This window comes from Tinamus guttatus, unplaced genomic scaffold, assembly GCF_059628265.1.
Source record: "Tinamus guttatus ecotype Peru unplaced genomic scaffold, ASM5962826v1 Tinamus_guttatus_pri_ptg000423l, whole genome shotgun sequence".
NCBI lineage: Eukaryota > Metazoa > Chordata > Aves > Tinamiformes > Tinamidae > Tinamus > Tinamus guttatus.
Window position 1 is genome coordinate 2,646,405 of NW_028288957.1, and position 14,004 is coordinate 2,660,408.

Here is a 14,004-nt window from a genome sequence, read left to right on the forward strand (position 1 = left end):
AGCCCCTGAACACCAAGGTGGAGCTGCCCAAGGCAGCCAGGGCTGGGGCCAGCCAGTACTGCACCGTGAGGAACATTAATATCCTGCGGGAGAGTGCGGGGGCCTCCCCGCTGAGAGGCGGGAAGGTGAAGCAGGTGAACTTAGAAGTCAACGTGCACAGCAATGTGCCCGACAGAACAGAAGTTTAATGGGGGGTTAAAACACGCTTTTGCTTTGTAAAAGCTTTTTATAAATTACAAAAAATGAAAAATGCAGAAAAGATGAGGAAACCTTTGCTGGTATTTTTACACAGGTCAGAGAAACGGTCATCTCCCGCTGTGAGTGAAGGTGCTGAGTGCAGGGCCTCAGCCCTCTGCTCACACCTGAGCTCCCTCCTTGCCCAGGTCCCGCTGCTGGAGCCAGTCGCTGTCCCTGTCCTGCTCCTTCCCTCGGGCTTTGTCGCTTCCCTGACGCTGTCCCGGACAGGCAGACACCTCCCTGGGGAGCAGGGCAGCGGGGCAGAGCGCCCCTTGCCGCCCCCTGCACCAGCGCTGGGGCAGGGAGGCTGCGGCCTTGGCTCCGGCCAGGCGCTGTCGCTCCATCTCCACACAGGAGCTCAGCCTGGTGCTTCCTGGGCTGATCTGCCCCGTCTGCCCGTGCGCTGGGCTGGCTCCGTGTCCGCCCGGAGAAGAAACATGACCCAGGGCTCCCAGCACAGCCCGGGACGGGGGACGATGCTGTCCCACAGCTGAGAGCAGCAAGCGAGGGGAAAACCAGGGCCTCGTTGGTGAGGGAGCTGGGCAAGCAGGGAGGTTTGCTTTGCCCTGTGGAGGAATATGATGCAGTTGGGCGGCCGCTCTACCCCAGCACTCAGGAATTTGGGTTTGAGCAAAGGGACATCCAGGCCCCTTGCTGCGCCGTGTCCTGCACCCCGGGTCCCGCAGCAGGCGCCCAGCTCCCGTGGTGCCACAGAGCGTTGGGGCCACGTCACACAGGGACACGAGTGCTGTGGCTGGGGTGCACGGCAACTGCTCGGACCTGTGACCGGGGTGGCCTGTCCCCGTGCGTCCCCACCGGTGTGTTTCCGACGCGGCACTTGACGCACTCGTCCCCTTGGGGGCCGTGTCCAGACCGCTCGAGCGCTGCTGCTCCCTGGAGCTGAGCGATGGCGGGTGACGAGGCCGGGGGGCTCCGTCGCCCCCAGCGCCGGGTCGGGGCCGGGCGAGGCCGGGAGCGGCCGCCAGGCGGCGCCGTCGGGGCCCCCTCGGGCGCTGCAGCGGCGCCCCCCGCGGCCGCCAGCCGGCGCCGCCGTGCGCGGGCGGGCGGCGCTGAGGGCGGCGGGGGCGGGCGGTGCCGGGAGCGGAACCGCGAACGGAGCCGGGAGCAGAAGGGGCGGCAGCAGCTCCGGGAGTAGCAGCAGGTCCCGGGTCTCGAGGGAGCTGCGGCTCTACCGGGAGGGAGCCACGGACGGACGGAGGGCACCGAGCGGGACCTGGCGCCCGACACCGCGCTGGAGCCGCCGGGAGCTGGAGCCGCAGGAGCCCTGTCGGGACCGGAGCTGCCGCTTGGTCGGAGGCCCCGGGCCGGAGCCGCCCCGGTGCGGGGCCCCTTCCCGGCAGCGGGAGCAGCCGGTGGCGCCGGGGTCCCGCCGGGGCGGCCCGAGCCCTGTGTGGGGACGGCGAGTTCCGGGGCCGGGGCTGGGGCGACCCCGTCCGGGCAGCGCTCGCGGCTCCGGGCGGCAGCACCGAGCGCGGTCCCGGGCGGGCTCGCACCCCTGCACCAGGGCATGAGGAGGTCCCGGGAGGCCGCACCAAAGCCCATTGAGCCCCCCAGCACAGGACACACAGAAGGCCTGGGAGGCCGCACCAAAGCCCATGGGGATCCCCTAGCCCAGGGCACACGGAGGCGCCAGGAGAGCGCACCAAAGCCCTTAGGGACCTTGGGGCACAGGGTGCCCTGGGGCCCTGGGAAGACGGACAAAAGCCCATAGAGTCCACCTGGCCAGGGATCATGATGGCCTCTCGAGGCTGCACAAAAGCCCATAGGGACCCCCTGGCCCAGGGCCTGTGGAGGTCCCAGGAGGCCGCAAGAAAGACCATAGGGCCGCCCTGGCCAGGGCACACGGAGGCCCCGGGAGGCCACACAAAATGTCATAGGGCCCCCTTGGCCCAGGGCCCACAGAGGCCTTGGGGGGCCGCACGAAAGACCAGAGGGCCCCCTGACCCAGGCCACACAGAGGCCCTGGGAGCATGCACGAAAGGCCATAGGGCCCGCCTTGCCCAGGGCACAAGGAGGCCTAGGGAGGGCACACGTATGACCATAGGACCCCCTGGCGAAAAGCACATGGAGGCCCCGGGAGGCCACACGAATGGCCATAGGGGCCCCCCTAGCCCAGGGCACACGGAGGCCCCAGGAGGCTGCATAAAACCCATAGGTCCCCCTGTGCCAGGACACATGAAGGCCCCAGGAAGCTGCACAAAAGGCCATACTGGCCCCCTGGACATGGGCAAATGGAGGGCCCAGGAGGCCACGTGAATGTCAGTAGGGCCTTGCTGGCCCAGGGCACATGGAGGCCCTGTGATGCCACATGAAAGCCCATAGGGCCCCCCTAGCCCTGGGCACACGGAAGCCCTGGAAGGCTGCACGAAAGCCCATACAGCCCCCCTGGCCCAGACTTTTCATTTCACCCAGAGGCCGGATGAATGCCCATAGCGAACCCCTGCTAAGATCTTGTGGAGGCCCACAAAATTGCATAGGGACCCCCTGGTTCAGGGCACATGGAGGCCACAGGAGGCCGTACGAAAGCCCAAAAGGCCCCCCTGGCCTAGGGCATGTGGAGGACCCCTGCAGGCAGCACGAAAGCCCATAGGGCTGTGCTTGCCCAGGACGTGTGGAGGACCCAGGATGCAGCATGAAAGCCCATAGGGATGCCCTGGCCCAGGGCACATGGAGGCCCTGGAAGGCTGCACGAAAGCTCATAGGGCCCCCTTCCCAAGGCACATGGAGGCCCCGGGAGGCCTCACGAAAGATCATATGGCCCCGCTGGCCCGGGGCACACGGAGGTCCTGGGAGGCCACACGCAAGCCCATAGTGTCCCCCTAGCCAAGGGCAAATGGAGGACCCAGGAGGCCACACGAAAGCCCGTAGGCCCCCCTTGGCCCACGGCATACGGAGGCCCCAGGAGGCCACATGAAAGCCCATAGGGCCACCCTGTCCCAGGGCACACGGAGGCCCAGGGTGGCCGCACGAATGACCATAGGCCACCCCTGGCCCAGGGCACATGGAGGCCCCGAAGACCGCACGAAAGCCCATACAGCCTCCCTGGCCCAGTCTTTTTTCTCACCCTGGGAGTCCAGACGAATGCCCATAGCGAATCCCTCCTAAGATCTTATGGAGGCCCACAAAATTGCATAGGGACCCCCTGGCTCAGAGCACACGGAGGCCACAGGAGGCCATACAAAAGCCCAGAGGGCCCCCCTGGCCCAGAGCCTGTGGGTGCCCCTGCAGGCAGCACGAAAGCCCATAGGGCCCTGCTCGCCCAGGACGTGTGGAGGACTCAGGAGGCCGCATGAAAGCCAATAGGGCTCCCCTGGCGCAGGGCACATGGAGGCCTTGGGAGGCCGCATGAAAGCCCATAGGGCCTCGCCAGCCCAGGGCACAGGAAGGCCCCAGGGGACCACACGAAAGCCCATAGGGCCTCCTGGCGCAGTGGAAAAGGAGGCCCTGGGAGGCCTCATGAAAGGCCATAGTACCCCCCTGGCCAAGTGCAAATGGAGGGCCCTGGAGGCCTCACGAAAGCCCATAGGGCCTCACCGGCCCAGGGAACAAGGAGGCCCTGGGAGGCCGCATGAAAGCAAATAGGGCCCCCGGACCAGGGCACATGGAGGATCTGTGACATCATATGAAAGCCCATAGGGCCCCCCTGGCCAAGGGCAAATGGAGGGCCCGGGAGACCGCACGAATGCCCATAGGGCCTCACGAGCCCAGGGCACAAGCAGGCCCAGGGAGGACTCATGAAAGGCCATAGGGTCCCCCTGACTCAGGGCACACGGAGGCCCAGGGAGGCCACACGAAAGCCCATAGGGCCCCCTTGGCCCAGGGCATATGGAGGCCCCACGAAAGCCCATTGAGCCCCCTTTGACCAGAGCGCACAGAGGCCCCAGGAGACTGCACAAATGCCCATAGGGCCCTCCCTGCCCAGGGCACACGGAGGCCCTGGGAGGCCACATGAAAGATCATACGACCCCCCTGGCCTATGGTATACGGAGGCCCCGGGAGGCCGCACGAAAGCCCATAGAGCCATCCTGACCAAGGGCACACGGAGGCCCCAGGAGTCTGCATGGAAGCCTATAGGGCCCCCCTAGCCCAGAGCACAGAGAGGTCATGGGAGGCCGCATGAAAGCCCATAGGGCCAGCGTGGCCCAGGGCTCATGGAGGCCCTGGGAGGCCACACAAAAGCCCATAGGGCCCCCCTGGCCGAGGGCACACAGAGGCCCTGGAAGTCTACATGAAAGCCCATAGGGCCCTCTGGCCCAGGGCACACCGAGGCCCCGGGAGGCTGCACAAAAGATCATAGGGCCCCCGTGGCCCAGGGCACATGGAGGCCCTGGGAGTCTGCATGAAAGCCCATAGATCCCCCCTGACCAAGGGCACACGGAGACCCAAGGAGGCCCAACGATAGCCCAATGAACCCCCCTTGGCCAGGGCACACAGAGGCCCCAGAAGGCTGCACAAAAGCCCAGAGGGCCCTCTGGCCCAGGCCACACGGAGGCTCTGGGAGGCCGCACGAAAGACCAGAGGGCCCCCCCCGTCCCAGGACACACAAAGGCCCCGGGAAGTTGCACGAAAGCCCATAGGGCCCCCTGGCCCCCTGGCCAAGTGGAAAAGGAGGCCCCGGGAGGTCTCACAAAAGGCCAAAGGGCCCCCATGGCCCAAGGCACACGGAGGCCCTGGGAGGCAGCATGAAAGCCCATAGGGCCCCCCTCGCCCTGGGCACACGGAAGCCCTGGAAGGCTGCACGAAAGCCCATACAGCCCCCCTGGCCCAGTCTTTTTTCTCGCCCTGGGAGTCCAGACGAATGCCCATAGCGAATCCCTGCTAAGATCTTGTGGAGGCCCACAAAATCGCATAGGGACCCCCTGGCTCAGAGCACACGGAGGCCACAAGAGGCCGTACAAAAGCCCAAAGGGCCCCCCTGGCCCAGAGCCTGTGGGTGCCCCGGAAGGCAGCACCAAAGCCCATAAGGCCCCCCTGGGCTAGGGCGTAGGGATGCCCCTGCAGGCAGCACGAAATCCCATAGGGCCCTGCTCGCCCAGGACGTGTGGAGGACCCAGGAGGCCGCACGAAAGCCCATAGGGCCCCCCTGGCGCAGGGCACACAGAGGACCCGGGAGGCCGCACGAAAGCCCATAGGGCCCCCCTGGCCAAGGGCAAATGGATGGCCCGGGAGGCCGCACGAATGCCCATAGGGCCTCGCGAGCCCAGGGCACGGGAAGGCTCCAGGGAGGACTCATGAAAGGCCATAGGGCCCCCCTGACTCAGGGCACACAGAGGCCCAGGGAGGTCGCACGAAACCCATAGGGCTCCCCTGATCCATGGTGCACGGAGGCCTTGGGAAGCCGTAGGAAAGGCCGTAGAGCTCCCTGGCCCTGGGCGCACGGAGGCCCCGGGAGGCCGCACGAAACCCCCTAGGGCTCCCACAGAGCCACATGTGCCACGAATGTCACTCCTGCTTGAGTGGGTCCCATCATGGCAGGCAATAGGAGGGTGTCAGGGAAGTGGCACCGGGACTCAGTGTCCCAGCACAGGGATGCTAATGAGATACAAATTTGGCCACGACTGGCTGTTCAGAGAGCACCAGTGTCAGATTATGGAGGACCATCCTAAAGTTCCTTGGAGTTCAGAGGTGTGTTGCTGTTGCGGACTGGGAGCGGTGAGACGCTGCTGATATGCTAATGTGATGCACATTTTATGGTAATGAGCCCCCAATTGGCTCTTCAGGAGCTTCGTTCTTAGCCCTGTGTTCTCCCTGTCCAAGCGATGAGGGACAGACGCGGTCCATGTGGAGCGGGGCTGGGGGAGCAGGGGAGGAGCCGACTGCAGGGGCGGAGACAGGGACAGCCGGGCTGGGACCGATTGGCGAGGGACGGGGCTGTTGTTTCTGCGCGGTTTTATTGTTTGTGGACCGTGGGGGTGTTCGGGTTCCAGCTGCAGAGAAATGGGATACTAAGAGTATGTTAATTGTATGCTAATGACATGCTATTAACACCGGTGCTCATGGGTGTTGTGAGCGAGCAGGGGCGTGGTCAGAGACAAAGGAGGCGTGGCCAGCGAGGAAGGGGGCGGGGCACCGACGAGGCCAGGTGCTGGGGGCGGAGCCCCAAGGGGCGGGGCGAAATGCGGAACCGGAACCGGGGCCGCCGCCACGAAGGGGGCCGGGAGCAGCAGCCGCGGGAGGCGGTGCCGGGTCCGCGCGGAGCGGCGGTTCCGCCGGGAGAGCCGGGAGCCGCGGGGGCGGCAGCGCGGGCGGCAGCGCCGAGCGGGAGCCGGAGGCAGCGCCGGAGCAGCCGGGAGCGGGAGCCGCGTGGGCGCCGGGGCCGCTGCTCGGGCGGAGGCCCCGGGCCGGAGCCGCCCCGGTGCGGGGCCCCTTCCCGGCAGCGGGAGCAGCCGGTGGCGCCGGGGTCCCGCCGGGGCGGCCCGAGCCCTGCGCGGGGACGGCGAGAGCCGCGGCGGGCGGGGGCGGCGGCGTCGGCCCGGCCGGGCAGCGCTCGCGGCTCCGGGCGGCGGCACCGAGCGCGGTCCCGGCCAGGCCGGGGCTCGGCCCTGTCCCCGCTCGGGCCCCGCGGCCGTCGCGGAGCCCCGCGCAGCGCTGGAGCCGGTGAGTAACGGGCTGGGGGCTCGGGCCGGGGAACGGGTCGTGTGGGGGGCGCCGCGGGGCTCCCGCGCCTCGAGCCGGGCGATGTGGAGCCCGCAGGGACCGCGGGAGCTGCCAGCACCGTGAGCGCTGGTGGGACTGTGCCCCAACCTGGAGTGGGGCGGGGAGGGAGAACAACCAAACTTGTTCAGCTCACCGGTCCGGGTATGTTTTATTATTACTTTTATTTTTTGTGATAAACCATCTCGTTTAACTGATTGCTCTAATTTTTCTAATTATCTTGTTAATCTTGTTTATGTGATGGACCTGTTTCTCTGCTAGATCTGATTTATCTCATTATCTTGTTACACTCCTTGATGGGATAAAGAACAACTTGTTTCTGGGATTGGGAAGTGTTGGCTGATGGTGACTCCTCTGTTTCCCTGCTGCCAGCTTGTCCTCATGGAGCAGTTCCCTTATGAATATGGAATATGTGTTGACTCCCTCATGACTAATGATTCACTGCTCTGAGCTGGAAGTATTGGCTGAACCTTGAATAAAATGTTGCACTGACCCGGTGGCGTCTGCTGGACTCGTCTCTCTCCTGCTCCCCTGTTACACCTGCCATGTTCCCCAGTGCCCAGGCTGTAAATCGCTCACTGTCCCAACTTGCCTCTTGACATGGACTAGAGGATCTCTAGAGGTCCCTTAAGCATTCTATGATCACCTTGAATAGTTCATCCCCAGGGAATGATGAGCTCATGAACAGCTAATTGAATAATTGGCTCATTAGCAGTCCCTCCCTAATGAGTCTGGGGTTTGTACAAACACTGGACAAGGGGGGTCCCCGAAGCGCCTCTCGCTGCCTAAGTCGTGCGCGAAGGTTCGGCCTGGTGCAGGGGGGCTTCCCTGCCGCCGCGGCGCCCGCGAATGGACCCCCACCTCCGGTGAGGGTCCACGTGCCCAACCACCCTCCCTCCCCCTGCCCAGCCCCCTACCCGCGCTAAGGCGGCTGCCCCCCAACCCCAAGGCCTCTGTTTTGGGGCTGAAAACAGACCACTTAGTCTCCGTTTTCGAGCTCCAAAACGCACGACTTAGTCTGCATGTCTGAGCTCTCCAACCAGAGCCAGGAAGCGGCTTTGGAGCCCCAAAAACGCACGACTTGGTCTCGCTTTCTGAGCTCTGAAACCAGCGCATGGCACCCGCTTCTGAGCAGCAAAAACACAGCATTTAGCCTCTGTTTGTGAGCCCCAAAACAGTCCCCAGAGCCTGGTTTGGAACCCAGAGATGCAGCACTTAGTCCCTGCTGTGGAGGCCTCAGGGCAGGCCCCAGAGCCTGGTGTGGAGCTCCCCACATGCAAGACTCGGCCTCTGTTCTTGAGCCCTCCAAGCAGCTCCTGGAGCCTGGTTGTGCACCCAGAAACGCAGGACTCGGCCTCCATTCCTGAGCCCTCCAACCTGCCCCCAGAGCTGCTGTGGAGCCCCCAAAATGCAGCACTTGGTCTCCCTTGTGGAGTCCCCAAACCACCTCCTGAGCCTGGGGGAGAAGGCCCAGGAAGGCAGCACTTGGGAACAGGCTCCATCCTGCAGCTCCGGGGCCTCAGGAACAGCCTCAGGGGCTGTTTGGGAGCTCGGGGAAGGAGAGAGAGCCCCAGGCAGCCCCTGGAGCCCTCCTGGAGCTCCTGAAAGCTCCAGGATGGAGCTGCCCTTGCTGAGCCCCAGGCAGCCCCAAACCCTTGGGACTTTTCCAGCTCCACCAAGGCACAAGTTGCCCCCTCTGTTTCAGAGCCCCGAAACACAGGACTGAGCCTCTGTTTTGGAGCCCCCAAACACAAGGCTGAGCCTCCCTTTCCGAGCTCTGACACCTCCCCAAGGCTCTTCTGGAGCCCCAAAAGGCAGCTCCAAAGCAGCTCAGGGAGTCGCTGGGAGCCCAGAAAGGAGCCTGAGCCCTCAAACCCCAGGATTTTGCTGCCCTTGCTAAACCCCAGGCCAGGCCCTTCCCTGAGCTTGTCCCCAGGCAGCAGAACCCCAGCACGGAGCCCCCCTCCCTCTCTGAGCCCCCAGAGCAGCCCCCGGAGCCCGTGGGGGAGCCCAGAGCTGCAGCCCCCCAGGCTGCCGCTTCGCCCCTTTTCTCGCACCCCGGAGCCCCCCGGCCCAGCCCTCCCAGCCCCGTGTGCGCTGCTGGGGACGGGACGGGACGGGAAGGGGGTCGGGGCGGGTCGTGCTTGGGACCTGGGTCGGGGCCCCCTCCGGGCGGGCCGGGCCCAGCCCGCGGCGCGGGGCAGCCCCGGGCGGGCGGGCGGCCGCTGCGCTCCGGCCCTTCGGCCTTTATTTCCCGGCGCCGGCAGCGGCCGCCCCGCAGCCCCGAGCCGGCCGAGCGCGGCCGCTCCGCGCCCCGCCGCTCCCGGCAGCGGCAGCCCCGGCGGGCGGCAGAGCCCCCCGCGCCCCCCGCCCTCCCCCGGCCCCGGCCCCGGCCCGGCCGCTGCCGCCGCTCACCTGGGCCCGGGCGGCCCGGCCGGAGCGCGGCCAGCCCGGAGCCCCCGCGCGCCGAGCGCCGCCGCCCGCGACTGAGGGGAGCCGGAGCTGCCGCGCGGGCGCCGGAAGAGGCCACCAGGCCCCGCCCCCTCGCGGCCCCGCCCCTCGCGCAGCCGCTCGGCCGCCCCCGGCCACGCCCCTTGGCCCCGCCCCTTCAGTGGCCACGCCCCGATGCCCTGGCCACGCCCCCAGCGCTCACCCGATTTCCGCCTCTCTTAATTAGCATAGAGAGCAGGGGGGAGGAGGGTGATGACCGTCTTAGCATCTCATTAGCATCTCATTACTCATGCAGCACAACGAGTGCTGACAGCTCGGGCGGTTCCAGCACCTCTAGGGCACCCCAGGCTGACACCAGGGTTGTCCTTCGCCTCCCCTCCCGCACGTTGGGCTGCCCCTGTCACCCCAGGGCAGGGGGGTTGTCTGCGGAAACGCAGCGCACCCCTGAGCCCGCCTTTCCTGATGCTGTTTGGCCACGCCCCCTCGGCTTTAGCCCCGCCCCCTCTACCATAGCCCCTTCCTCACATTGGGCCCCACCCCCCACTATCAGCCTGGAATCCCAACACTGATGATTAGAATTATCACATTTGGGCCGGGGAGGGCAAACAGGCCTTCATGCAGCCTCCAAGGTGCTCCAAGGCCAGGGGGGGAGGAGGGGACCTGCGAGGGCGGGGCCAGGGCCGAGGGGGCGGTGCCAAGGCCGAAGGGGCGGGGCCAATTCACAGGGAGGAAAAGTGGGCTGAGGGGGGTGCGACTCGGTGCCGCAGGCAACATCCCGCTGTGGGGGTGACGAGGACAACCCAACGCATGGGGCTAGAGGCCGAGAGACAACCCTGGTGTCAGCCTGGGGTGCCCTAGAGCTACTGGAACCGCCCGGAGCTGTCAGCACTCGTTGTGCTGCATGAGTAATGAGATGCTAATGAGATGCTAAGAAGGTCATCACTCTCCTTACCCCCCTGCTCTCTATGCTAATTAAGAGAGGCGGAAATCGGGTGAGCGCTGGGGGCGTGGCCAGGGCATCGGGGCGTGGCCACTGAAGGGGCGGGGCCAAGGGGCGTGGCCGGGGGCGGCCGAGCGGCTGCGCGAGGGGCGGGGCCGCGAGGGTGGCGGGGCCTGGTGGCCTCTTCCGGCGCCCGCGCGGCAGCTCCGGCTCCCTCAGTCGCGGGTGGCGGCGCTCGGCGCGCGGGGGCTCCGGGCTGGCCGCGCTCCGGCCGGGCCGCCCGGGCCCAGGTGAGCGGCGGCAGCGGCCGGGCCGGGGCCGGGGCCGGGGGAGGGCGGGGGGCGCGGGGGGCTCTGCCGCCCGCCGGGGCTGCCGCTGCCGGGAGCGGCGGGGCGCGGGAGCGGCCGCGCTCGGCCGGGCTCGGGGCTGCGGGGCGGCCGCTGCCGGCGCCGGGAAATAAAGGCCGAAGGGCCGGAGCGCAGCGGCCGCCCGCCCGCCCGGGGCTGCCCCCGCGCCGCGGGCTGGGCCCGGCCCGCCCGGAGGGGGCCCGACCCAGGTCCCGAGCACGACCCGCCCCGACCCCCTTCCCGTCCCGTCCCGTCCCCAGCAGCGCACACGGGGCTGGGAGGGCTGGGCCGGGGGTCTCCGGGGTGCGAGAAAAGGGGCGAAGCGGCAGCCTGGGGGGCTGCAGCTCTGGGCTCCCCACGGGCTCCGGGGGCTGCTCTGGGGCTCAGAGAGGGAGGGGGGCTCCGTGCTGGGGGTTCTGCTGCCTGGGGACAAGCTCAGGGGAAGGGCCTGGCCTGGGGTTTAGCAAGGGCAGCAAAATCCTGGGGTTTGAGGGCTCAGGCTCCTTTCTGGGCTCCCAGCGACTCCCTGAGCTGCTTTGGAGCTGCCTTTTGGGGCTCCAGAAGAGCCCTTGGGGGCGGTGTCAGAGCTCGGAAAGGGAGGCTCAGCCTTGTGTTTGGGGGCTCCAAAACAGAGGCTCAGTCCTGTGTTTCGGGGCTCTGAAACAGAGGGGGCAACTTGTGCCTTGGTGGAGCTGGAAAAGTCCCAAGGGTTTGGGGCTGCCTGGGGCTCAGCAAGGGCAGCTCCATCCTGGAGCTTTCAGGAGCTCCAGGAGGGCTCCAGGGGCTGCCTGGGGCTCTCTCTCTCTTCCCCGAGCTCCCAAGCAGCCCCCTGAGGCTGTTCCTGAGGCCCCGGAGCTGCAGGATGGAGCCTGTTCCCAAGTGCTGCCTTCCTGGGCCTTCTCCCCCAGGCTCAGGAGGTGGTTTGGGGACTCCACAAGGGAGACCAAGTGCTGCGTTTTGGGGGCTCCACAGCAGCTCTGGGGGCAGGTTGGCAAGGGGCTCAGGAATGGAGGCCGAGTCCTGCGGTTTCTGGGTGCACAACCAGGCTCCAGGAGCTGCTTGGAGGCTCAAGAACAGAGGCCGAGTCTTGGCATGTGGGGAGCTCCCACACCAGGCTCTGGGCCTGCCCTGAGGCCTCCACAGCAGGGACTAAGAGCTGCATCTCTGGGTTCCAAACCAGGCTCTGGGGGCTGTTTTGGGGCTCACAAACAGAGGCTAAATGCTGTGTTTTTGCTGCTCAGAAGCGGGTGCCATGCGCTGGTTTCAGAGCTCAGAAAGCGAGACCAAGTCGTGCGTTTTTGGGGCTCCAAAGCCGCTTCCTGGCTCTGGTTGGAGAGCTCAGACATGCAGACTAAGTCGTGCGTTTTGGAGCTCGAAAACGGAGACTAAGTGGTCTGTTTTCAGCCCCAAAACAGAGGCCTTGGGGTTGGGGGGCAGCCGCCTTAGCGCGGGTAGGGGGCTGGGCAGGGGGAGGGAGGGTGGTTGGGCACGTGGACCCTCACCGGAGGTGGGGGGTCCATCCGCGGGCGCCGCGGCGGCAGGGAAGCCCCCCTGCACCAGGCCGAACCTTCGCGCACAGACTTAGAATATGGGCGAGAGGCGCTTCGGGGACCCCCCTTGTCCAGGGTTTGTACAAACCCCAGACTCATTAGGGAGGGACTGCTAATGAGCCAATTATTCAATTAGCTGTTCATGAGCTCATCATTCCCTGGGGGTGAACTATTCAAGGTGATCATAGAATGCTTAAGGGACCTCTAGAGATCCTCTAGTCCATGTCAAGAGGCAAGTTGGGACAGTGAGTGATTTACAACCTGGGCACTGGGGAACATGGCAGGTGTAACAGGGGAGCAGGAGAGAGACGAGATCCAGCAGACGCCACCGGTCAGTGCAACATTTTATTCAAGGTTCAGCCAATACTTCCAGCTCAGAGCAGTGAATCATTAGTCATGAGGGAGTCAACACATATTCCATATTCATAGGGAACTGCTCCATGAGGACAAGCTGGCAGCAGGGAAACAGAGGAGTCACCATCAGCCAACACTTCCAATCCCAGAAACAAGTTGTTCTTTATCCCATCAAGGAGTGTAACAAGATAATGAGATAAATCAGATCTAGCAGAGAAACAGGTCCATCACATAAACAAGATTAACAAGATAATTAGAAAAATTAGAGCAATCAGTTAAACGAGATGGTTTATCACAAAAAATTAAAAGTAATAATAAAACATACCCGGACCGGTGAGCTGAACAAGTTTGGTTGTTCTCCCTCCCCGCCCCACTCCAGGTTGGGGCACAGTCCCACCAGCGCTCACGGTGCTGGCAGCTCCCGCGGTCCCTGCGGGCTCCACATCGCCCGGCTCGAGGCGCGGGAGCCCCGCGGCGCCCCCACACGACCCGTTCCCCGGCCCGAGCCCCCAGCCCGTTACTCACCGGCTCCAGCGCTGCGCGGGGCTCCGCGACGGCCGCGGGGCCCGAGCTGGGGACAGGGCCGAGCCCCGGCCTGGCCGGGACCGCGCTCGGTGCCGCCGCCCGGAGCCGCGAGCGCTGCCCCGGCCGGGCCCGACGCCGCCGCCCCCGCCCGCCGCGGCTCTCGCCGTCCCCGCGCAGGGCTCGGGCCGCCCCGGCGGGACCCCCGGCGCCACCGGCTGCTCCCGCTGCCGGGAAGGGGCCCCGCACCGGGGCGGCTCCGGCCCGGGGCCTCGCCCCCGAGCAGCGGCCCCGGCGCCCACGCGGCTCCCGCTCCCGGCTGCTCCGGCGCTGCCATCCGGCTCCCGCTCGGCGCTGCCTGCCCGCGCTGCCGCTCCCGCGGCTCCCGGCTCTCCCGGCGGAACCGCCGCTCCGCGCGGACCCGGCACCGCCTCCCGCGGCTGCTGCTCCCGGCCCCCTTCGTGGCGGCGGCTCAGCTTCCGCTTCCGGCACCGCCCGCCCCTTGGGGCTCCGCCCCCAGCACCTGGCCTCGTCGGTGCCCCGCCCCCTTCCCCGCTGGCCACGCCTCCTTTGTCTCTGACCACCGCCCCTGCTCGCTCGCAACACCCCATGAGCACCGCTGTTAATAGCATGTCATTAGCATACAATTAACATACTCTTAGTATGCCATTACTCTGCAGCTGGAACCCGAACACCCCCACGGTCCACAAACAACAAAACCGCACAGAAACAACAGCCCCGCCCCTCGCCAATCGGTCCCAGCCCGGCTGTCCCTGTCTCCGCCCCTGCAGTCGGCTCCTCCCCCTGCTCCCCCAGCCCCGCTCCACATGGACCGCGTCTGTCCCTCATCGCCTGGACAGGGAGAACACAGGGCTAAGAACGAAGCTCCTGAAGAGCCAATTGGGGCCTCATTACCATAAAATGTGCA